At 30.3% G+C, this 26769-nt stretch overlaps 1 protein-coding gene across 2 annotated transcripts in view; it reads right to left on the bottom strand.

The window, feature by feature from the left end:
* Positions 1-26422, bottom strand: part of LOC146533178 (uncharacterized) — a 95129-nt gene extending 68707 nt beyond the window's left edge. The window contains exon 1 of one of the 2 annotated variants that reach the window (XM_085195692.1): positions 26193-26422. The gene's annotated coding sequence lies outside the window, so the exon portion shown is untranslated. The remainder of the gene's footprint in view (positions 1-26192) is intronic. The other variant, XM_085195691.1, reaches the window with a different exon arrangement.
* Between the last annotated feature and the right edge of the window lie 347 nt (positions 26423-26769).

The raw sequence follows: 26769 nt of genomic DNA, 5'->3' as shown, positions 1-26769 counted from the left end.
AGGATTCCGTACTAAACTTTTTAGAAAAATACTTTTTAGATTTAGTTTTTATAACAATTTCGTGATTGCAGATCGACAGGAAGCATTACTTATAACAGTTGACGAATTGAAGTTTACGAGCGTAAGCATTAAGCTTGTAGTGAACTATAAATATATGTTTGTAATTGTTCCTTTACCTAAATATAATAAAAAAATATCCAATTTTTCTCCACTCTTCACCGCAATATTAAAATCAATGATCTTGACAGACGGACAGACAGAGAGACGACAAATTAATTTTGTAAGAGTTCCATTTTTCCTTCTAACGTACGGGAACCTAATATAAAAAATGCTTGCAAAAATATGAAAATTGATGAGATTTTCTCTATATGTGATTCACTCTCTTTGCGAGCACATCGGGGGAAACATATAAAAAATATATACTACTAATAATTATGCAAAGCACTGCATACTCGTATATTTTATAACTCATATTTTGTATATTTTATTAATTTTATATCTTTTAACGTTTTATGGTAGCTTAAGAACAACGAACGAACAGAACACACCCACCAGCTACCATCTTTACAAACATTTATGTTATATTTATTTCTTAAAATATACAAATATATAGATATTTTAATAGGTTGTAAAATAAGTAAAAAGCTTTTTATGTCGAAATATTTCAAGTTACATGTCCATTACTAAGGAACGCGGTGCGTTTGCGCTCGTATCAATGTTGCTAGTTTTTGTTAAAAGTGCCAAGGTTTTCGAGAACATCTACATTATTACTCTGTAAGTACTTGGTAACTACTACATTTGTCCAGAATTTTTGCTAAATTTACTCAGTTATGTAGAGAAAATAAATAAAAAAACGGTCAAGTTCGAGTAGGACTATCCGACCGGGGGTTCCGAAAAAATTTTAGTATTGTAGGTCAACGGTAAGTACAAATTATAAAAATTGATAAACTTAAGTTCGCGAGCGTATTATTTTGTAAAATAAACTACAAATATAAGTATCTAAAAAATAGCAATATATTTTGGGGATATTTTCAGTTTTTATGCATTATTTTTATTGTAAATTCGTACCAAATTTCATAAATATAGAATTATAGATCCTCGTGAACCCTACAGGTTTTGATTACGCGGCCCATGTCGTATAAAATGCAGAATTACGACGCATAAATGCTCGTATCTTTTGATTACATTAATTTCTGCGCCATGCACCGTAGACTAAAGCCCTACATATGTAGACAAATGCAAGATTTACAAAGAATATCTTTAAGATAATATTTTTTTTTAGATTCACGATTTTTCCCTATCGGGATAGTCAGAGAGAAAGGAGCGCCCATTGCTACTATCTTTACATACTTCTTGCACCTCGTCTACTGACATCAACCTCTTTACACCTAGACCCCGGGAGGACTGCATGCTTTTAACGACCTTCCTTCAGTACCATGTACGTCAACCGAACATATATCTTTAAATATAACGTAATAATTCTTTATGATTATGAATTTCAAATAATATAAGTAGGTATAGCATGTACCACATACCAAAGTAATCTTAAGGTGACAGTTAACAATAGTTTATAGTGATAAATAAGAACGTCACTATACTGAGAAACCATTAGCTGAGTCCACTTAAAACTTTCTACGTGCTTTATGCTTCATTTCAACTTAAAATGTAACTGTAACAAGTAAAATTGTGTTGTCTTTGTTTATATTATACTACTAAATTGTGTAGGTGTGTTTGTCGAATGAATTAACATTAGCATAGCATTAGTATTATAATTATACAAATAATATAACATAATAAATAATAATGAAAAACCTCCGACACAAATGCTTTAAAAAGTTGAAAATGTTTTCTTAAATAATGGTTAAGTTACTATTCTAAATAAAAATTATATCAAAATCGGTTCATCCTTTTGAGAGCGATGCGACAATCTTACAGACAAATTATACTTATATACATATACCCAAGCACGTCAATTTTTTATGTATGAGAGGTGTATTTTGGTCGAGGCTTAATAAAAATTTGTGTCGAAAAGATGGCGTCGTTCAAATAAGTCTGAAATAGTTAGTTAAAAGTACTTTTTAGAATGTATGCCTTAGTGGCCAGAGAGGCATTTTGTAAGAAAAAATAATTTTCAACTTGATCAACGATTTGAACTTTAGTCGGGGAAGTATTGGGCAGCGTTGGGTTCCGTAGCTTCAAAAGCACGGTACGCTGAGTTCATATTTCAATCACACTCAATCATCTATATAACTTTTATGTACCTATAGACTAGATCTGTTGATAAAATGGCAAAAAGATATGTATAAAAAAGATAATAAATAGTCCCCTCTGGCTACCCAACGGTACAACTCCTGGTAGACAACTTAAAACTAATAAAAAATCAACATTAATTTTACCCTGGAAAATAAGAAAATTCCTCAGGACCATTCATCATCACACATCTATAGGGAAGTCAAAGTCAAAGTCAAAGTCAAAGTCAAATCTATATTAAATAAACCGAACACAAGTAACTTAAATAAGACAAAACGATTATAAATCAATGTAACATGACAGTACTAATATTAGTAACGGCGTAAATCTTAAACCGCTTAAGCGGCTGAGAGTTTAAGCACTTGTAATGTTGTGTCATCATTCTTTTTAGAAATTACTCGCACTTATACGAGTATGTATGTTTGTTTGTTCACGAATAGCTCTATTAAGAAATGGACTCGTTTATGAGTTTCACCTTCTTTGAGAAAGCGAAGAATTTTTTTTTTTTTATCTATATATAATACCTACTTATATTTAAAATACTGTCTTGAAAATTGGGCGGGTAAGGAACCCTACTATAGCAATATATGAAAAATATAGCACTAAGCTAAAAAACTTATACTATGTACATATATGTACTATAATAAATACAATTTAACTCTAACATTTTTACCATACACATTAAAAAAAAAATAATAACTAACTGTAAAACGTAATTCAATCCGACATATAAAACTAGAGAAGATATTTATTTTATGAATACAAACAATATAATACCATTAAAGTCGTCAAATTTGTTTAACTTTCTATTTATCTTATAAATCAGATGGCAAATTAAATGGCCATATAATACAGCGATAACATTTTACGACATCTATTTCCATTGAAATTATATTAGCTTGTGTCGTCTACACTACAATCTTTATAAATAAAAATTCTCTATAAGTAACTAAGTACTGAAAAGCTGGAACCGCTACCTGGTAGCTGATCACTTACGGTTGTTCTTCCTCGGGATAACTAAGAGTCTTACCTGTGGAGTGGCTTCTAAAAGAAGACACGGGTCTCCAGGAGCTATAGGCGACGAAAGTAACCACGGATCTCACAGGAAATGATTGACTGAGAGACACGGTGCACGCACAGTACGTGAGCGCTAAGAGGAAGATGTGTAAAAATATGAATCCACAAATGCAGTCGAATTACCTAATTTATTAGAGATTTTAATATAAAAAAATCTAAATACTCGATTATTACATTATATTAACTGTAGAGCCATTTATTTTAGACGTACATTGTGAGGTTGTATATTATCTTTAAGTAATTTATTCTGTTTATTTACCATTTTACCAATTATTTCATAACGAGGAATATTTAGTTCTTCAGTTTATGCATGAAATAAAATCTCTTCACCATAAAAAATACTAAAAACAAGTAATAAAAATATGATTTTAAAGATGCTTTCTATATTATAGCATAGCGCAATACTACCACTGGATGTATCATAAAGATGAGTAATTAAAAATCACAACTGCCAACATTAACGTCCGCTGGCGTAGCTGTAAATATAAAAATGTTATAAATCATTGAATAATAATTAATTTAAAATTTTTATTAGCGTCGTATAAAATATCGATTAGATAATATTTTAGTTTTCAAATTGTTTGACATTTATTTAGTTAAGAAACTGGCGTAAAAGGAAGACGTTAAAGCACCTACAAAGGAGTATTTTATAGTAAAATTTACGATTATATTGAAAATTTAAAAGACAAAACCAGGTCGTATGTTAGTAAACCATTACATGGTAATAACTCGTTCTACTTGTAGCATTGATATTGTTATTTTAAACCATTACATCTACAGTTTAGTGGCAATCCTAACGGAATATCGAACATCATGTATTATCTGGAAAATAATCTTAAGCTGTTATTCCACGGATTTGTAGTCACGAGTAATATTTACATAAACGGATGGACGCTGTATAAGTATGGGAGTATATAGTATATGTATATCGATCATAACAAAGTAGCACAGTCATACAGTTACGTTTATCTATGAGAAATTAGCCTATTAATTTTTTGCTAATCTGCGGCCCCTTGTATGGTAGAGATAATTAAATTAGTCATTTTACTAAGGTGGGAAATTTATATACTTATCTATATCTATACATATAATAAAACTGTAACTCTTCGCTGTACGTGGAAGATATAATATGATAAGATGTATTGGTGGAAGTAGTAAATACAATAGAACCCAAAACAAGGACTTTTAAAAAGTTTGTATGTTTGTCTGTTTATCTGTGCGTTTGTGCACACTTATCTCAGAAACGGTTTGACTGATATAAATGCAGTTTTCATTATTGTATTTTAACACTTTCACATTAAAATACAATAAATACATAATTAGTATTATAATTTACGTACTTGACCGATTTAAATCATCTGTGTCTTATAATTCTTCATATTTAGCATATCAATACGAAATGGAAATTAAACCTACGACCGCCTATTAAAAACAGTCATTACCTACTAGACCAAAAGCAAAAATCCTACCAACATTATTTTCATATAGATATAATAGTTAAAATTATATATTTTTTGTATGATTGGCACATTAGGCTTGCGGCGCTTCATTACCCATCGATACCCGCGGTCGCATAATAGCTCGTTTAATATAATAAAAGCTTGATTATACACGAGTGTGGGTCACGGGATCAATTTGTAATACGTTCTAAGAATTTGGAGAAGTTATTTGGAGGAAAAATATTTCCCATATTTGTGGAGTTGATACCCTGATACATAGCAGAAACTTAAAGATAAGTAAGACAAGTTGTTAAGACACTCCGTCTCCTGCCTTTCGTCCAATTTTAGAGATATAAGTGCTAAATGGCTTAGTATTGTTACCAGAGTAAAAAAATAAAAGATTCATTCTTTCGAATTGTAATCGAACCCACAATCGTCACGTTTACAGAAGTTTATAGAAGCTGTAGCAATACTCTACGACGGACTCAATACTATTACATATTTAACTTTCTTTGATTTTTGCGCAATAAGTACATAGAACTTAATATACCATCGCTGCCTTTTTCTTTTCTACCCTACACAAAAAATTGTATTTTTATAGACGCAACTTTATGGTGAACTATATCAGGGATATATATTTTAAGTTTTGGACGGACCTATATATCTGTATTTTCTTCAATGAGAGATTAAGCATAAAGTTAAAAAAACACATACTAGTCAAATATTAAGCACCCGTTTTCTAAAGAAATTATAGTCTTAGGAGCTATGAAATAAGTGTTCTCGTTACTTATAATATAATAGAATTTTATACTGTATATTTTGCAAATATATTTTTTCAGGTGTCAAAAAGATATAACATTAATTTTAAACCTTAACTCAATGGAATAAAGGCTACAAAAGAATGTTATTCAATTTTGTATAGCAGTTTAAGCTAGGCGTTATGAGTCACAGGTCATGGGATTTTTGACCCCATGCTGTAAAGTCGTATGAAATGTTAGACTTTTTTTAATAAACGTTTTGGAGTGATTATTGTCCGTTATTAGAATGTAAAACTGACGAAACGATGTATAGACAAAGAGTTAAGGATAGTGTGGGTTCTTTATCACGGCTTTCTTCATATATTGTTACGATATCGTATACAATATTTATTTATAATGTGTATTTATGTATGTTTCCATATATATTTTATAATTATTGGATTATAAATAAATAGACATGATTGCTGTGAGTTAAAAACGAGCTACAAGAAACTCTATTTTCCCTTTTTCACCCAATACGCTGCTCGTTAATGGCGGAAACCAAAGCTTTTCTTTGTCAAACGGACCAATTTTTTTCGTCCGTTTCAGACATTTCAGACACCTCGTGTTTGCAGACATTTCTACGTAGCTTAGTTGATAATATGGTATCATGGAGTATCTGGCTCCATTGTGATTCCAGACTCGTAATGGAGCCAGGAACTGAATAGAGGAACTCTTGACTGAGAGAGGTTACTGGTAAAGCATTCGAATTTAGGCTCATACAATTTATAGCTCTCATTCTATTACAGTTGTAGCACTTGACGTAGGAAAGCGTGCTTTTCAACTTTCTTTTTTAATGATTATATAATTCTTACGCTATCCTTAATTAAACAAAAATCTACCTACATACAGTCTTAGCTATTATTTTATATACCTAAGGTACAAAAAAAACGTTTCAAAGTAAACACAAACTCTGAATAGATTATGACAGGATATCGCAACGCCACTCACACGAATTACACCATGTTGCGGAAAAACCAAGGTAGGTAATTGCACCAACGATTAAATATTTACCTAGCCACCTGGATACTTGCACTAATGACTGTTATCCTAAATCATTTTTTATGGTATGGCTTAATGATGAAATTTGTAAGTAGATTTACGCATATTTTGATATGTTATTCATTTTCTAAATATAAGAAGACTGTCTATGTAAATATATATTTAAAAACATAGTATAGACAGAGGTAGCTTTAACAGAGAACAAGATCACAGCTCAATTTGTTGCAAAAGATATCTTTCTCTGATTGTATTAGAATCATTTGTGAAGCATAACTTATTATTCAGAAAGTCGTTTTGGCAAATCACCCCAAAGGTGATTAAAATGAGGGTTGAAAGTTTGTCATAGATATTCTTGTTTTCTATATTAAAAACCAGTAACTTCAAATAAAAAAATTTATTTAGCCAAAAAATAGTGTTTACTAATTTTGGAGATGTTAGGTAAATGTTTTCGTGAGAAATTAGACGTTATACATATTATTTATTATTTTCTTTTTCGCGTTGTTGAGTTTTGCCACCCAAAACACACAGAAAGTGGAGAACAGAGAGTCTTGACATTAAATTCTTCTTGCCAACCCTGCTATACGCATGATGACTGGTGAGTCCGTAAAATAGGTACAAAATAAATTACGATATTTAAAAACGACATGTTAAGAATTGGTAGTGATTTTTGTACATATATCAGAAATAAAACAAAACTGTAGCATGACAAAGTTAAATAATCCAACCCCTTTCATGTTACGGCAGCGATAGTCTAACATATGTGGGGGTGGCCTACTGACCTCTCTCATAGACTAGAGCTATGGAATATTATTTCAATACCTACAGATGTGATATGTTTACAATTCTTATCTAATTACAATACTACAGAATGAGAGATTATTAGTTGAGTAAAATAAAATACGCAAAACTGCAGTCTTGGCGCGTTGAGTGACGGAACACAACGCACTTTATCTTATTGGAGAGAAAAAAATAAAAAAAAATAATAATTTAATCCCACCTAATATAATAATAAAGATTGAATCTGTAACTAATCGCTCTTACAGTTATTCACTGCGCCACTATACCACGGCGACCTCCTCTAGAAAGTAACTTCACAAAAAACGATAATAAAGCATAATTCTGAGAGCCCATACAAAATGATCACACGTTATTGAGGAGATCACGATCGCTCGCAGCCGTCGTGGATGTACGAGTAACATCTGTTATATTTATTGTTGACATACGATTTAAGGTTTGTTACCCATTCGCTCGTAAATTAATATTTTTATGCGTTATTTTTTTATCACATTTTTTTAAAACGCAACCCTTTGTCTTTTGGGAAGACGGTTTTATTTAAAACAGACTTTTTTATTATTAAATAATATAAATAAGTTAAATATCCTATCCTTTCATACTGAAGTTAGACTTAATTAAAAGCATGATCCACTTCGAAAGAAAATAACCAGAAGTAAGAAAAATCAAATTTACACACGTCTAGATTATTGAAATAAATAAATTCATTCATGGTGGCCATGAACTATACTGACTACGCTAACCATATCTGTCGAATATCGTATATTCTTCACACGTCCAAAATATGAAAACATAATATTTTGTTTCGTGTAATATACTAATAAAATTTACATTCTGAAGTTTTACTTCATTACTTTTTATAATTCTAGAAATCACGTCACAATACAAAATAAAAAACATAAAGCTGAAAAATTAATTAAATGATTAGTCAAATGAGGTACAGACCGTTTTTGATGAGAGACCATAGCTCCAGGTGTCGGTGAAATTGTATCAGATATAAGGTATGTCACATATCTCAACTCCATCACGACGGTGTAATATATCGTAAAATAAAAATTCAAGTAAAAATCAATAATAATAAATGTTCCTTTTTACCAAAACCAATTGATTTATTACTTAAATTTCTTGTAAATGGGCAAAAAGTCATTAAGAGACCACGCTAATAAATGTAAAAATGTGCACTTTGGAAAAAAAACTGTCTGCCAAGAATCAAAAAGCTAACCTGTTTTAATTAAGATCGTATATAATAGTTCTGTTTAGTTTTGTTAATTGGTGTAACTTGATAGCTCTGGCGTATGCAGAATCTAAAGAGAAATATGATAATTTTGGATTGTAAATTTAAAGTAAACAACTTTTTGAACGCTCAATTAACAAATTGTATGTCTAAAATTAACAATTTTGCATAAAAAGAACACAAAAATAATCTACAACTAATTTTCGTCCGCAACTTCGCTTACGAGTACTTTTGTGACGCGTGAAATTGATTTTTCCGTTTCTTATGTCTCCCGCATCTTTAGAGATGTCGAGAAGTTTGAATTTTTATATATAATTGAACAGAAAATAAAATATTTTTAAAAGAAATATATATTACAGTCAGATATTTTGTATACGGTATATCCTAATATTAATATTTACTATTATTATAACGTTTAAGAGTTTATTTGGTTGAAAGCACTAATCTCAGGAACATATTGCATTTATCATGGAAAGTATAACAGGCTAATAATTACAATACGTTATTCGTTTTGATGTAACCGAGTGGACCTACGGTTAAAGTTACCTCGAGTACTTAAAATGTGTCACACACAACCCTTATTTATTCTCAATTTTGCGGGCGAAGCCGCCAAAAACATAAAAACTAGTTATATAGATATTAACATACAATTAATTGGTGAATAATAAATAGTAATGAAGACCCAAACTAGTTTAAGTCGAACCCACAGTAGCCATTTTGATGTAGATTTAGATATGTTTTTATTATTTTTATCGATATATGTAGCAATATATTGTTTTAATATAATGTAAATGTGAATCCGCGTAATATTAAGTGTTTTATTAAATATTCTCAATACTATTATTGGAATAAACTTATAAAATATTTTGCTTTATTTGTAATACTTATACTTTTTGCTCTTTTATATTAACATATGTATATGAAAGAACAAAGGTAAATAAACATATAATATATAAATAGTGTCGAATAACTGATAAATATCTTTACTAAAAAATATAAGTAACCTACAACAATCCTAATATTAAAATAATAAATACTTATATGAAAGTCTTACAATAGTTGTATACAATTTCATCAAAACGAGTATAGCAACAGGATTTTAGAACATTTTCGCTTTGGTTATGGATTCAATTCCACCTCGAGGAAATGAGTCATTTTTATTTCTCTGCTCTGATAAGGCAAAGCGCAGGGCTGAATCAGCCACTAAATATATAATGTATCAAATTGGACAAGGAGAACGGAGGGTCCTGACACTAGAAAAAGAAACTAGAAAAAATATGTAGAAAATATAATAATTCTATATAGAAAATGCTTGCATACAAACATTGCAAATTGTTTTTGAGCCCCTCAAGCAGTAGTAATAGGTGACCACTGAACGAAACGTCATGATATCGACAAGGGGTGTTTTTTATTATGATTAAATGAGTTCCCGTGGGAAATGCTATATTTTAACTAGTGTACGAGTATTTCTACTTAGTCACTCACTTTGCATAATATGGAAAAGCTTAGGTTGTGAGGAAGTCAAGTAAGTGGATCGTCACTATTGCGTATAATATTGTATAGTAACTGTGCATGCGACTCGAGTTAAATTACTCAGGCGAGAAAAAGGCTTTTTAAAAATTATTTATTTAATTTTATAAACAACCTTTCTGTTTTAAAGCAAGTTGAAGACAGAGAATCTTTATTAAAATTTTATATAATTCGAAACAGTTAAATCAGCAAAATACTAAAACACTATTGTTCGATTCCGCGAGGTGCAAGTGCGGCGTCATCGGAATGTATCCTTATGCTTATGTAACTCCTCCCTCCTTAAGATGGAAGCTGGTCCTGCAGGTTCCTGAAGCGTCCTCGCTGCTGGTTTCCTCCGGGACTCTGGGAAAATGCTCGTAGATTTTCCAAAAACAACATTTATTATAGTAGTATATAATAATCATAGATCAGCTTGAAACAGCCAGGATAATACTCTATTTCTTTATTTCTCCTCTTCTTCTAGGGTTTGGATATTATATGCAAGTTGATGTATATAATCGAGAGGTATATATTCTAAATCCTTCTTTTAGGTAAGAGTACCCTTTGTTACCAAGTATAAGGGTTGGAAATAAGGAATAACTATGTTATATTTATCATTAGAAATGGAAGGAATTTCTAGGAGGGAAATTAGGAAATGTTCTGTACTATATGCTTTCATCATAATAGACACTTTGATTTATTTATTTGAATAGGTTTAATGTTTACAAAATTAAAAACTACATATATTTTTTTATGAATTAATAAATGTCCTTATTATAATTATAATTATTAGTATCGAATTATTATCGAAACTAAACCATTTATAATACTATGTCTAACTCTAGGAATATGAATAATATATCTTTTTTTTTTGTTTTTTATAAGTAAATCTAACTTATATTCTATTTTATTTCTATAAACCTTATATATCCTTTAAGATGAAGTATTCTCGCATACAACAAAATAAGTTCTTTAAAATAATTATATATTATTATATATAGTATTTATTTGTATGTAAAATTATTATATATAATATTTTTCTGTATATAGAACTATTATATATAATATTTATTCGTTATTAAGTAAGTAAAAGCAAGGTTAAACATATCATTTTGTTTAAGAGTTATTCTTTAATTAATAAAATCTAAATAATAATAATATAATAAAATTCCATTATGTATGGGATGTAGGGTTATTTTGGCTCTTGTGTAGAACACGAGGGACCTGAAATAAGATTAGGCCTTCGTAGCAATTTATAACGAACTCTATTAGAATTAGAGTTTGGATGATTTTTTATAATCTCCTTTATATAGTAAGGGTGCAAATTAATTATCTTATACGGACCTTTGAAATCTGGTATGGCTTTATCTCTGAGCGCCGTCTTAGCTACTTGCTCATAGACTGTTTCACCTACCTTATGTGGTTTTCTTATGTACTTCCTTAAAGATGATACAATTTTCTTCTCAGTATTAATTACTTTTACCAATATCCTAGTATTAGTTAATCTATTGTCTACTCTGTATTTCGAGCTGGGTGTTATTTTAGGGTTAAACTTTGAACTGGGCGTTATTTTAGGGTTAAACTGCCTAACTTGTCTGTCATTATCGTTATTTTTAATTAGTAAGCCTTTATTTTCGTTGTCTGGTTGGGAATGGTTAGTAGATACTAGATTATCAGGGTTGATTGTTATAATACTCATACTGTCAGTCTCAGTCTCTGACGGGATAATGTTTTGTCTGTCGTTGTCAGGCTCTATGTTATTATCGTTGTTATTACTAGATACAAGGGGTACCTGCGCTATGTTTACACTAGTTTGTGCACCTACGTCTTGGGATATACTGTCATTTATATTGTCGACTTTATTATTATTAGAATTTACGGTTGATAATGATTCTACATTATTATAAAATATTTCGTTCATAGGAAAGGCGTCGGCTTTTATATTTTGTTTGCCTTTATATATAACATTATATGGTCGTAATTTAAATGTACTTCTGTTACATATGGTTCGTCCTTCTGAATTGGTGTTAATGACTTTGGTTATAAATTTTCCATTTTTAACATTAATAATAGCAGCAGGGGATGTCAATCCCTTAGACCAAATATAGTCGTCGTAGATATAAAATCCATCAGTATAATTTGTTTTTAAAATAATAGGTTTCTCACACTTTGGTTCTATTTTTATAAGTTTTTTAGGATAGTCAAAATAAATAGGTATGTCGGCTGTCGCTGTATGTAATATTTTATTTTTCAAATTAATATTGCTAGATAATGATTTTAATAAATCTAGACCTATAAGTCCTTTGTATTTAGGGTCGAAATCAAAAATAAGGAATTTATGAAGAATATTACTATTAAAGATTGGGGGTAAGGGTAAATTCGCTACATGACTATGCTGTGTTGTCGCATGAGCTGTTTTTATTTCAAATGGTTCATATTCTACACAATTTTGAAAAATAGAATTAAATATAACTTCTGATGAAATAAGGAATCTAGAAGCTCCTGTGTCAATTAAAAACTTACCTTTAAATTCGGGAATTACTATGTAGGGTAAATGATCTTTATCATGATTATTTATTTTTACTATCTCTTTACGTCTGGGTCTATGCCTAACGTAAAATCCTGCTGGTTACTTATTTCGTCATTAACTGGTTCATAAGTATCCTGCTCGTCTGGTATATGTATATTATCATAATAATACTCACCTGGGGTGTAGTGTTGGGAATACTCATTGATTTGTTGCTCCTGTGGCTCGTCTGTGTAGAAGAGTTCCTCCACTGCGAACTGCGGCTTCTCTGGTTTATTTGTTGACCTCATAGTCACATCTGATATTTTTTGGGGTGGATTTATTTGCTGGTGAGGGATGTTACCTCTATGATTAATAAAAGGTCTATAATTACCTGAGGGTTGTCGGTTTTTCCATGGTAGCATTGACTGAACCCATTGTTGACGTTGTTCTGGTGTCCAGTTATTTTGTCTAGGGGTAAAATTTGAATTTACGTGCATAGGTGGATTATTTAATCTAGATTGTGAATTTGAAAATGAAATAAAGTTTCTATGATTTTCTTTAACCTTACTTTGGGGGTTTGACATTTTAAAATTATTATCAAATCTATTGTATGTGAGCTTAGCTTCTTCTTGCCTAGCTTGTACAATTGCTAGTTCTAATGTGGTAGGCCTGGCTAGACGCACACCTATTGAAATTTGAAAGTCTAATTGGTTCGTATATTGCTCTATAACCATGTTTTCATAATATTCTTTGTTACTATGTTTACCTACGGACAAAAGGGTGTCAAGTATGTCTCGAAGGCGTTTCCCAAAAGTTTCCGCGTCTTCGTTTTTATTACGTCGCGTTCGAGTTAGCTCTTGCATTAGTTGGATTTCGTTCCTAGGTTCACCTAATCTTCTAATCAAAGCGCGTTTAATCGCGTCCCACGAGTCTAGAAACTCTTCGTATGCTATTGCATCAATTGCGGCTCCACTGAGTCTGCTTTTGATTAAACACACAATAGCGGGGTGGTGTTTCGCTGCGCCCTCTATTAAGCTTAATATATTATCTACTCTTCTAATATAAAAATTCAAAATTTTTGAATTACCATCGTAACGTGGCATAAAATCTGAAATTAACTTAAAACTAGAATTCTCGCAATTTTCAAAAGACATTTTATCTTTTAATCACGACTAACCTATTTAACAAAATAATTCAAACAAATAAAATATTTCAATTCAATATAATATTTATTAAAATAGTATTTTATTATTTCATTTAATTATTTATTCATTATTTCATTTAATTATTTATTCATTATTTCATTTAATTATTTATTCATTATTTCATTTCATTTATTTATTATTTCATTTCATTTATTATTTCATTTATTTATTATTTCATTTCATTTATTATTTCATTTATTTATTATTTCATTTATTTCTCATAAACTTATTCAATAATAGTAAATGCCTATCGCGATTTGAGCTATATAGACAGATACAAAAATACGGAAGGAAATATAGCATAGGAACTTGGATAACAAAAGTACTCACCAAAGAAACCTCTGCATCTCCAACCGGGACTCAACTGCTTGGCAGAACCTCCGATGCTTAGGTGCTCCGCCGGTCTCGCCGTCGTAGATTCTTCTTAATAGATCGCGGTAATAACGATAGAAACCGTTCGCGGGCTTTAAGAGTTTGATTAAAGCCAAACACGCCGCGATCCTACCGACTGCGCCAGTTAAATTACTCAGGCGAGAAAAAGGCTTTTTAAAAATTATTTATTTAATTTTATAAACAACCTTTCTGTTTTAAAGCAAGTTGAAGACAGAGAATCTTTATTAAAATTTTATATAATTCGAAACAGTTAAATCAGCAAAATACTAAAACACTATTGTTCGATTCCGCGAGGTGCAAGTGCGGCGTCATCGGAATGTATCCTTATGCTTATGTAACTCTCGGTCTGATATATTTCTTTTATTTAGTTTTACCGATTGAAATAAAACAAACACTTAATAGTAGGGCAAGTTTACCGAAATACAACGGTGAAAACTGTATTTATATCGATTAGGCCGTTTCTCAGGTTGTCTAAACGAAAATATAAAAATATTTTACAATTATTTTGACTTCAACACCGTATATAGCATATAAGCGCACCTAATGCTTAATACACGAATATTTTCAACGAGTGTATTTGTACACTAATAAGAGGGCATATAAAATGGATTTTAAATCACGGTTCTCCATTTTTCTCTTGAAATCGAGACGTCGAATAACGGAGCTTAACTCCACTGATTTGAATTGACAAAAGTTTTAGATACCATTATGCAATAACCTCAATTTTAACATACAAGTCAAACAAAAACAAGAAAGCTCATTGTAATAGGACTTTCACCTTTGTAAACATTAGTGAGTCACTCCGCCCACGGCGCCTGACGCGTTAGATACTGCGTGTGCCATATGCTGGTGTTGGCTGGAGTGGGCAATCATTTTTTGATAATTACTTATTTGAGATTTTTTTTTTAGTTAAATAATAGGAATAAATAACTTTTCTGCAACAAAATTGATTTAGGTTTTTTATCGAAAAAGACAGGACAAACCTAAAAGCCTAAAAAGTTTTATTAAATAAAAATGGAAATCACTTATTAATTGTTTCTAATCTAATTAATTGTATAATTGTATATGGCGCAGAAGACACAAGCGTACTATGCGACACGTTGTGGGTTCGATGCCCACTCAAATAAATAAATAAATAGTATCTTTGTATTAGTGTATTCCAAATAATCTGAAATCTATAAGATTGACATGCCTCATGTAATTGACAAGACGTGATTGTCGATTTCAAATGTCATTTTAAAGTTTCTCATTTGGCCCTAGCTTTAACTGCAGTATATTGTATCTAGACATAAAATAACTTTAATATAACCAAAGGTTGCTTATGTATTTCCACTATTTGTTACAGAGGTCAGACGACAGATGGTCCATGTAAAACTTGCCAACTTGACAAGTCTTTTAGCAAGTAGAGTTGGCAAGTCTTAAGCAGAGTTGAAGAATATTAATACATACGTCAACTTATTAAAATATAAAATGTACTTTACGTAACGTAATAAAACGAAATTAATCAATATTAACTTTCGGTTTTAAACAAAATATTACTAAATATACTTAGAAGTCATGTGTAGAATCCATTAATTAGTATATTAATAAAATAAATGTTAAGTTTGGTCTGGATAGATAAGGTGATGTCGATAGCCTTATGTCTCTAGACAAGCTAAAAATAAAATATCGACTGACAAATCGATACGTCGGTAGGGTCAGTCGTACAAGAAAAAAAATAAAGATATTAGTAAAATACAAGGAAAAAAATCATAAATATTTACTTTTAAATTTCTTTATACGGTTTGATTACAAAGTCTTATTTTATTGCGGATTTATTTGATTGTTATTATTAAGGATCGTTATTCGTTCGACTCGTTCAAGATTAAAGAATCGATTAAGAAAAAACATCGAGTGAGTCGTAAAACAAAATTAAGCAATTTTTTGTTAATATTACTAATCAAAGGATGTGTTGTGTTTACTTTTGTCTTTATCGTTTTCGATCCTTTTATCAATGTTTGCAGATAATTAAAATTTATTATTCTTAATATGTTGAAATATGTATAATTTTTTAATACAAATTTGAAAAACTCGAGCTTACCATAACATTATTCATATATTTAAAATAAATTAAATGAGTTCCAAAAAACATTTACGACAGATTTTTAATTTTCAAAGTTTGATTATTATTTTTAGTTTTGTATAAGTATAACAGAAGAAAAAATACTCAACACGCAATGCCTCCAGATTTCGGTAGATAGTGGGGAGTGTTTTAACACTAGGTTCCCAAGTTCCTTCTGCTACCCTGCTATATACAAAATATTATCTTAGAAATTCGGCAAGTATTGCTAATTTACAAGGCAATAAAGATATTTTGGATGACAGCTTATATATTTTTTTTACTTTTGCCCAAAAATCAATGATGTATAAAACAAGCCCGGTAAAGTCAAAGTCATTAATTTTAAAATCCTTAGAGAATGCATTTAGAAAAACAGCTTTATAACTCGCCGCTTAGATTTATTTGGGTGCTATTATTTATTCTAAGAAGGTTTGTTTTAATTATATAAATAGTATTTATATTTCAAAATCTCGCAACCTTTATAAAAAATCTAAAATGGGACGATAATATTTTTAAGAAAAAGTATGATGTAAGAAATATAAAAAACCAAAAATAATTAGTATACGGTACAGCATGAAGATGATTTGATTAGGGCCTCACTGCTAAAAAATCTGTCTGAAGCTTCATATAAACTCTGAGGTAGTGTTTACACTACTAATATTAGTAGGTAGGTAGTCGTCCAAGAGAAGTCTAAGGACCGTTACGTTATGTTAAAGTTTCCATTCATTAGAGCTTACTGTTTAATTATTAATTTGAGATTTTTCTGTATTTCTTCTTTCTTTTTCTTTTTTTATATAATCTATATTTTTATATGGACCTCTTTCCGTTCCTGAGTGACTGACAAAAAACGCACCTACGAAGCTACTAGACTTATTGGGTTGATATTCGGCATGTCAGAGGGTGTTCAGCAGGTTAGAGATTGCAGAAAAGCCCCACTACTAGTAAGAGAGGATTTCTGGAAATTCCTAGGTAAACAGGAAATAACTAGCTTTTCCATTTTACGTCTTAAAGTCCACGCAAGTTATGTTGCGGATGACGACTTCTAGATTATAAATACAAAAACTAAGTAAAAAGTATAGTAAAAACTTGAACAATAGCTTCACTTTCTCAAAAGCAATCATCATTAAATTCACATGCTATTTAAATATGTGTATGTAAATACGACTACAACAAGAACTGAGGCGGATCGGAAAATGCAAAAGAACAGAATACATAGTTTATGTACTGAGGCCATCAACTGTCTCAAATGTGGACATTATTTATTAGTCTTAACTTTACTTATTTATACATTATTTATTTTTGTAAGTAGCGGCACTCAATGACGGAATATTTATTCTTCCCAATGGAAATCGAACCCAAACAGTCGCGTTTACTCTACCGCTGCTCTACGACTCACTTAGATATATTTGTATTGACATTTAAATGACAAATGAAATATTTCTTTATTATTACTTTATTTTTATACATCGTAGCGACCCATATACCACAAAATATTTCAACATACATATTTGATAACATAATATTAAGTATAATAATAAAGCACGCGACACCCAACGCCAGTTCGTGTAATAGAATGGTCATCTTATAATTCTAGGCACGCGCCTACTGACTCCTACGACCCGGTATGAATAACACTTGTTTTAGCTTCCGTTCACATTATGTCAGAAATAGCGGATTAGAATTTTTTAAGCATTATTATAGTGGATGATTCAAGTCCCAGTAAGATAGGTAACAATTTTATTTACAATACGTTCATGTATATTTTAATTTTTCATATTTTTTATCATTTTATCAATTAATTGATATATTTTTTTCCAGCTTCACACTATATATGGGATATAGCATGGTAAGTAGAGGTAACCTAGTGTTAAGATACTCCGTTCCTCACAGTTTCGCTCAAAGCCTCGAGGCATTGCGAGACTAAACTGAAATAATATAAATAAAAGCAGAAGTATATATTATAATAATATCAAAGTTAGTCAATAAATGCGTTGATTTACAAATTATATAGCTGACTCTATAATAATAAAAATAATAGTCTATAGGTTCAACGTGGATAAATAAGGTTTTATTTTACATTTCCGCTTCCACGACCGCTTTATCTCGTGCAATGTATCCGCGCTCAAGCAAATAAAATAAACTTATGTTCACCGAAACTTTTTTAACGTGTCAAGTTCAACGAATGCTCAAAGCGTATTTTGAGTGGGTTAGGAGCTTAGACATGGATTATTTTTCTGTAGTGTAATATTATATTCTATTTGAAATAAAATAACATAATAAGAAGAGAAAATTAAGATATAACTCAATTCATTTCCATTTCATTGTAAGCACGCTGAAACTTAATTCCGGTTATAGCAGGATAGGCAAAGGAAACCTAGTAATAGGACATTCCGTTCCCCTCTTTCTGCCCAATTTTCAAGACATTGAGAACTGAGTCGCGAAACCCAATGCCTCGCTATGTCCATTGATCGCTTTGCACGAATGAGGAAGTGAAAAGAGATTCATTTTCTAAATGGGAATTGAACCCACAACCTTTACATTTACAATCAGACGCAAACTTATGCGCCTGCATCCCAACGGCCTTTATTATCAATATAAATTTTCCTGTTTTGGCACTATAGCTGTCGAATATAAACAGTTAATACTATTTTTATTTATAGGTAGAATAAAAATATATTACTTGACAAATTAAATTTTATTAGGTTGAAATCAAATCAATATAAATTCATATTATACATCAATAATATTATATATATTATATTCATATTATACACATAATATTTAATGTTTTTCATCTAAAACTTAAATATCGGTATATATTACAAAATAATAATAAAATATAGTCGTGGAGTAGCAGCATAGAGTCCATTTGTAATCAAGACGGTAGTGAGTTTGATGTATTATTTTCATTTCCTCGCTCCTATAACAGGACAAAGCGAGAATAGCAAAAGATAAGTGAGAATCGAACCTACAACTATTACGATTATAGCGAAATTGTCATTAAAACATATACTGTATATATTCTCAAATATCTTTTTAATTTTGTATAAACCTATAAATATGCGAGTATGTCTTATCAATTGGCAATCGATTGATCAAAATCGACACATTAAAGGATGCAATAGTGTGGAAATATCTATTTATAGAGGTTTCGAAGATACGAAATCCATAAAATACCTAATCACAAGGTTAAACACTTTATCCTTTTTTATTGTGGTCAGGTAAAAATACTAAAATACCTGACAAATAATATTTTTTTATTCTTTGTAATTGTAAATTAATTTATAGAACGTTACTTAAATTCCTCACCCTGCAACGGAATTAAATAAATTATTTAATATTTCTAGTTTTTTTAGTGGGAACCGGAGTGTCGTAACACTAGAATCCCTCTGCCTACACTGCTATAAAAGCTTTAATAAAAATTACTTTTAGAGGCAATCGTGGTACATTGGAACAGCGTCTCTACTGTTTATTTTACGACATTTCCTTTATAACAAACGTTATAGATATAATCCGTGCCATCCATTCCTCCCATATAGATAGATCCAAATAAAAAATACCAACTCAATATTCGTCAACAAAGTATCTAGTTTCATTAATAAACAGCCTAATTTTAAATGTAACATGAATATTTATACGAACATTACCATATCTAAATCGATACTTTATATAAATCAATTCTTTAATGATCATAATAAATTGGTGATAAGTATAATAAATCGATTATTATCGAATCTACGACACTCAAAATGGTTCGCACATTAGTGTCTTCCGTGTTACTGCTAAATTGACTTAACTGTTAACCTAAATGTGCCAGACTGTTATAGCCAAGATTTTAGGTCCTTTTCCCTTTTTATTCTTTTAACTTTATATTATTAGGGTAGGCAAAGGGAACCTAGGGTTAACATACTCCATTCCCACTTTTTGTCGAATTTTCAGACATTGTGTTTAATGGCGCAAAAAGAATTGAAATGAACACGCACAGTTATTCTCTTTCGTACGCGGTGGAAAACGGGCATTATAACCTAATATCTAAAAATATCTGAAGTAGGAAAATTTACCGATATATCACTTTACCTCCCACTGGCTAAAATTAAAATATATTTTGATAACAAATCATAATTAATTTAGCTATTAATTTTTATGGAGATAGCTGTTTAACAGAAAATATATTATCTGTGCTTTAAATAATGCTTAAAATTTACTGTAAATATTTTTTTGTTATTTTTACTAGTTGTAGTCCATTAATATTTACACAGCGGTGTTCCCAGGTTCCCTCTGCCTACCTTGCCAGGTGCAGGATAAAAATAAGGCTATAATAAAAATAGGTTTCATCGCATATAGCACCCACGCGCACATTAATATAAATAGTATTTTTTTTGTCCATTGACGTGTAAAATACCTATTTGAACACAAAAAACTAACTTCTAACCTTAAGTTGTTTGTCCTGACGCACCTAATGACAAAAACAATAAACATACCAAGGTTATTTAATACTAGCCGCTTGTATTGTATCTTGCCGTAAGGTTATCTTTTTTATCAATATTTTGCCAATAAGCCTTCGTAGCTCAGTAGGACAACGTCTAGCTTTAACGCGATAGTTGTGAAATCTATTCGCTCTCAGAGGAATGATTATATTTACATTATTTTCATTTCTCCACTCTGGTAGAAGACGGGCGGCGTTGAGTACCGCTAATAGAGAGGCAATGTTTTCAAAGTTTAGATATGCGTGCGGTATGGAGTGTCTTAACCTCCTTCCTCTGTCAGCCATTTTTTATGGAAAAAACATGGTTGTTTTATGTTTATACATGTATGTTTATGCTGGATTTGAAATCAATATAACAGATATGTACATATATAACTACCAATATGGTGCTAAAACGACTCTTCACAAAATCCCCATATTTCTCTGAAACTTAAGTTAAGTTTCGTAGAGTCGTTCATTCTTCTAAATCTAAGAACGGACGGTGCGTACATATAAATGAATTACAAAGAAAGATAATGCATTATATATGACTAGTAGCTGCTCTGCTAACTTTTTAGGATAGAGTTTCAACTCTGTGAATAGTATAAAGAGGAGTCAATGCAAAGGCATCCCCTTCTCTGGTTTCAGCCAAAATATTTCTTGCCAAGTTGCGTAACCTAGGACCAATAAATTACCTTACGCGTATTCGGCTTACCAGACCAGGGAAATAAATAAAATCCTATACAAAGTTTTCCCATATTGTCATAAAAGCTATCAACTTTTTAGCCATCTGTTCTTCTCTTCTCTACTCTTGCATGTGTTATTAATAAATATTCGATTCGTCTTTTAATACAGGTTCTTCTCCACATACATTCATGTTATTATTTTATTATATAGTAGCGCCTGATTGTAACCACTCCCAGAATTCCCTAACCCTATTATATGCAGGGTTAGGGAATTCTAGGAATATTATATTCAGGCGGGGACCTAAAAAAATATTTAGTAGGTATAAATACACCACAGACTATTTTTTTGTACCGTATACGAAGTAGCTACCTTCTTCTTTAATTTAATCCGTATTGAGTTATTGACACTCGTCGATAAAAATATGCAAAATGAAGCAAAATTGTATTATACGAGTTGTTTAAAGTCACGATAAGCAATTGATTTAAAAGATATTGTTTTTAAACTTATTTTTACGCTCGACCCCAAAAGTGGCTCAAGTCATTCTTTTGGACATAAAAATTGAAAATGTCAATATTTCAATACGAATTTAAAATACAAATTTTACATATTAACTAATGTATACCTGTGGCTCTATTTATTTACAAGGAATCTAATCGTGCTGAAATTCTAAATTATAATTTCTTGATTTTTTTAGGTAGATCGTTGTGTCATACCATGCTTTCTTTGCCTTGTTAGTATAACGATGAAAATACTGAAATTTTCGACTCATTTATTTATTTAGTCTTATTTATTTCTTTGATTTTAAATTTGAAGTTTGTTTTTGATTTATTTGAAATCAACCAGCATTAGCGAAGAAAATCGAATCCACAACCATAGTGTTCAACTATGTATAACCACACTTCAACTGTACCACAATGGATCTTTCACCACTTTACATACAAACATACAAAACATATTAAAAAATGACTAACCTCTGGGAAAGGATAAAATGCAGGTTGCAACTTATTTTGTTGCAAAAAACATAAATAAAATATGTTTATTTATGTGCCTTATAAAAATATTTTAGGTGTGGTAGGTCAGTTCTACCAGTTAATGTCAGGACAAGATTGATTTCGAGTCTAAGAGGCGACCTTAAGAAATCTTACCTGTTGTTTTCATTAATATTTAATTTAACGCCATATAAAGAATAAAGTAGGCCGTGTTAAATAATTTAACATGCGATTTGTGTTGCCATCGCCTCTTAAACTATTAGTGCATGAGATTAATTAATTTATTTGCAGGTCAGTCTAGTAGTATAGTTGCTCAAAAACTGAAAGAATTGATGATATGATAAAAATATACTTCCATACTTATATTTTTGTACAAGACAATTTAAGCTTAAATTTAAAATATTGTAAAATCTAACAACTTTCAGCTGTCTACGATGAAACGAAACTAACTAAAAAAACAAACTAAAAAACTTTTTTCAGCTTCGCGATGTATAAGTCATTCAGGGCCATGATCGCCAATATTTTCTGAAACTCGGACTCATCGATAACTTTCTTTAGTATGTAAATAAAATTTTCAAAAAGATTAAATAACGAAAAAATATATGAGACATTACTTTTTTATCCGACTGCGGCGAAGTCCAAAAGGTGGGTTATGTTTTTAACGCGTATGTATATATTGTCCTTTCCTTTAGTCCCTGGTTAACTGTTAAATAATACGTCTTTTCTTGTTTTTAATATTTTGTTTATATACTTTTATCTATTATTTTCTTATTATTCTTAAGCAAGCTGTGGCAGTGGATTAAATAATCCTATTTAAAAAATATTTTTTTTAAAATAAACCTGAGTAATCAGATATTAGTTTCTCATCTCATCAAATTCATTGATAAAAGACCTTTATTATTTTCGATATTGAAGTGTATACATTAAAATGGTTGAAAGACTTTTATGACACTGTATATAGTCGGGGGGCGATTAGAGTCGTAAATACGTTTTATTTATTTGCATGCGATTGTAACTCATAAACTTTATTATTTTTTCCCCACTTTGTACAGTAAAATATTAATTAGAACCAATTATACGTTCTGGTCAAATATAAATATTTAAATATTTTTTCGTACTGAAAAAACATTTTTAAGGCAAAAATTTGTCGAAACAGCGTGAAATGAATTTATCTATAACAACTGGGTTATTTGCAGGTTCAAATCAACAAATTAAAAAGGAAAAACGCCATTATTTTATTTACTTTTATTTCCCAGGTAGATAAAAAATAAGTAAGGACTAGTCCTTACCTCGATTTTCTTTTTCTGATCCAGAAAATGATAAGTATATGTATATCCAAGAAAAATATTTAAAATATTTTTTTTTACCATATTTTATCACATCCCTTTATTTTTTTTTAATATATTTAATTAGAACAGTTAGAGCCATTAGTAGTGCGAATGTCTTCTTACAATTATAAGAAGTATTCAATTATACAACACGCTGTATATTAATAAAGGGCTTCTTGCTAATAATCTATTTGCATTTAGTTCAAATGCAATGAGTTTCTGGAAACAAACAAGTACGAATTATCAGTAGTTAGTTAGTTCAAGTATCAGTTAGTTTCCCCAAGCGAAATGAAAATTATTTATTACCCCCAGTGAGAATCGAACCCACGACGACATTAAAAATAAACTTGCATATTATGGCATTATGTGTTACTGAAATTGAATTAATAAGGCTATATAATAAAATTATTGTTTTCATCATTTCCGTATGCGTAATAAAGAGAATTTACTAATTACACGTCGTTCTTACATTATTATAATTTACTTTAAAACTTCAATATGTATTTTTTTATTTTCTTCTCAATTCTTCTCTTCGTATACAATTTTTTAACAGGTCAAAAAATCGATAGAGAAAAAAAGCAAACAAGAATCTAGTTATATTAACCTCAATAATCACTCCACTTATCATAAAATTATAGAAAGCTGTTGGATATATACAGGAAGTGCGGGTTCACATCCCCGATGATAACTTTTTCTCTGGCAACTGATTAGCAATCTATCGTACGTAAGTAAACCTGTCGGTGAATGGCGCTTTATGTGGCACGATTGTACGACACAGGTGGAAGACAGTATTGACTTATATTTTATTACTATTTATTATTATTTTGAAGTCTATTACGAGACCTCATGAGATAGCATTTGACTGTAAACACGAAGGTGGTGGGTTCGATCCCAACTCAGAGGAATAATTATATTTAATCTATTTTCATTTTCCCGCTGTTGTAGATGAAGCTCACCATTAAGCTTCGCCCCACACGGAGGCAACAGAGTATCTCAACACTAGGTACAATCTACTTATCTTAATATGCGCCAAAACAGTAAAGCAACTGTTTTATCTCCAGTTCACAAAAAGGCTTAGTGATTAATTACTTTATTTTACTCTAAAGTCAAGTATCACAATATGTTTATTTATCAAGAGATTGTCATTTTTTTATTTATTTCATATAAGAATTAAGCTGGCTTTGTTTATATGTAACCAGTTTTATTTACACGTAATTAGTATAGACAGGTGTTACATATTGAATGTTTTTCCACAATATTAAATTCTATTTTTTTTCTATTAAATAGAGATAATAAAATAATAATTAGTCATAATAATTTATATTGGCCTTGAGAAGCTATGTGCCGGACAATATTTAATAATAATGAAAAAAACGTATAAAATAAAAAAATCTTTACTATCTATAAATTAACATAATAAAAAAAATCTAAAGAATATGTTTTTTCCTTTGAAAATACTGTTTTAATATTTATCCCTGTTAATAATAGACTAAAATAAAACAATATAAAACGGTAAATTGTCTGAAGTCTGCTCTACATCGCGTAAGGGAATTCATAAAGTAGAGACGTTTACGTCAGTTTGTAATCAATCAAATCATAATTTTCTATTACGTTGCTGCAAGAAAAGTTTATAATATTGTTATATTATTAATACTAGTTTAAGCATCTGGAGTTGATGTTCCGTGATTACTTATTTTTATATCTAATTAAATAACTTAAAATAAATTTCAATGACCCTAAAGGCAACAAAATCTTAAAAAAATATTATTAGGTACTCTTAACAATAAAATAAGTACATAAAAAAATATCTGTCTATTTGTATAACATATTTGAATATATTGTTGATCTTTTTAATATTGTATCAAAATGGAAATATTTTTACAATAACATTTGATTTTAAAAAATATATGATAAAAAAACATTATTTTTTTAATGTACATCTTTTGAATATTTTTTATTAAGTATTAGTTATTTACGAGGATTTATTTATATCGTGGACATAAATCATTATTATTATAAATGGAACAATAAATATTTTTTACGTTGTATTGTAAATAACAAGTAAACAAGAAATAAACTTCTTAGACTACGTGATCATCACCATTGAGCGAAAAGTCGCTAGTTTAAATTCATGTAGGTACCTCTAAATTATATATAAATCTATTTATCTAATATTTAAAATAATAATACTATAAAATAATAAAATTCTCAACACAATATAATGTTCTATTTCTATGATTCACATCTTTATAACAATAATATACGAAATAAATATGAAATACACGCACATAAATATATTGCATGCAGAATTATTTATACTATGATTTGAACAATTATGAAAAACCTTGGCCTTGAAACAAATTGAGGCTTAGATTTTATCTAGAATAAGACGTAACGAGCGTGACTTACAAAACTTACCAAAATATGTTATTGAATGAAACACCAAGCCTCTGTTCAACTGTACGTGCCTGACATAAACACAGAATACAAACACAAAACACAGCACAGTACAAACACAAGGAACACAAACACAATTTTCCGATTGTTTTCTTGTTTCTTACGTTTTTTTCTCTTATTTTCAAACAAACGTCCGACTCTTGCGCAGGTTGTAGAGCGACTGGCGCAGGCGCACCTGTCGTCAACACAACAGCGAATAGAGTCATGGTAGCGCTATGGAGTACGGTGTCGACAGTATTGAGTTTAAACAATAAGGTATTTGATCTATTAGTCATGTTAATGTTTGTTGTACTCGCACTGTTATGTGGTTCTTTTTTTTCGAATAATTAGCTTTTGATTGTTTGGTTTAAGACATCTCATGTATATATATATTATTGCAAGGTAGATTTAGAAGAGGCCAGTCTGTTCTGTTCTTACTGGAGAAATTTAATCATATTTTCATTTCCTCGCTCTGGTCGAGGCAAAGCACGGCGCTGAGTTCCGCCACTCAAACGACAACGGAAGTGTCACTCGTTTACAGGTTCTCCCTACCTATCTT

The sequence above is a fragment of the Heliconius melpomene genome, chromosome 13 (assembly GCF_056956725.1).
Source record: "Heliconius melpomene rosina isolate 202511_hmr_F chromosome 13, ASM5695672v1, whole genome shotgun sequence".
Taxonomy (NCBI): Eukaryota; Metazoa; Arthropoda; class Insecta; order Lepidoptera; family Nymphalidae; genus Heliconius; species Heliconius melpomene.
The sequence above is the reverse complement of the archived record's forward strand: the minus strand, read 5'-3'. Positions and strand labels throughout refer to the sequence as shown.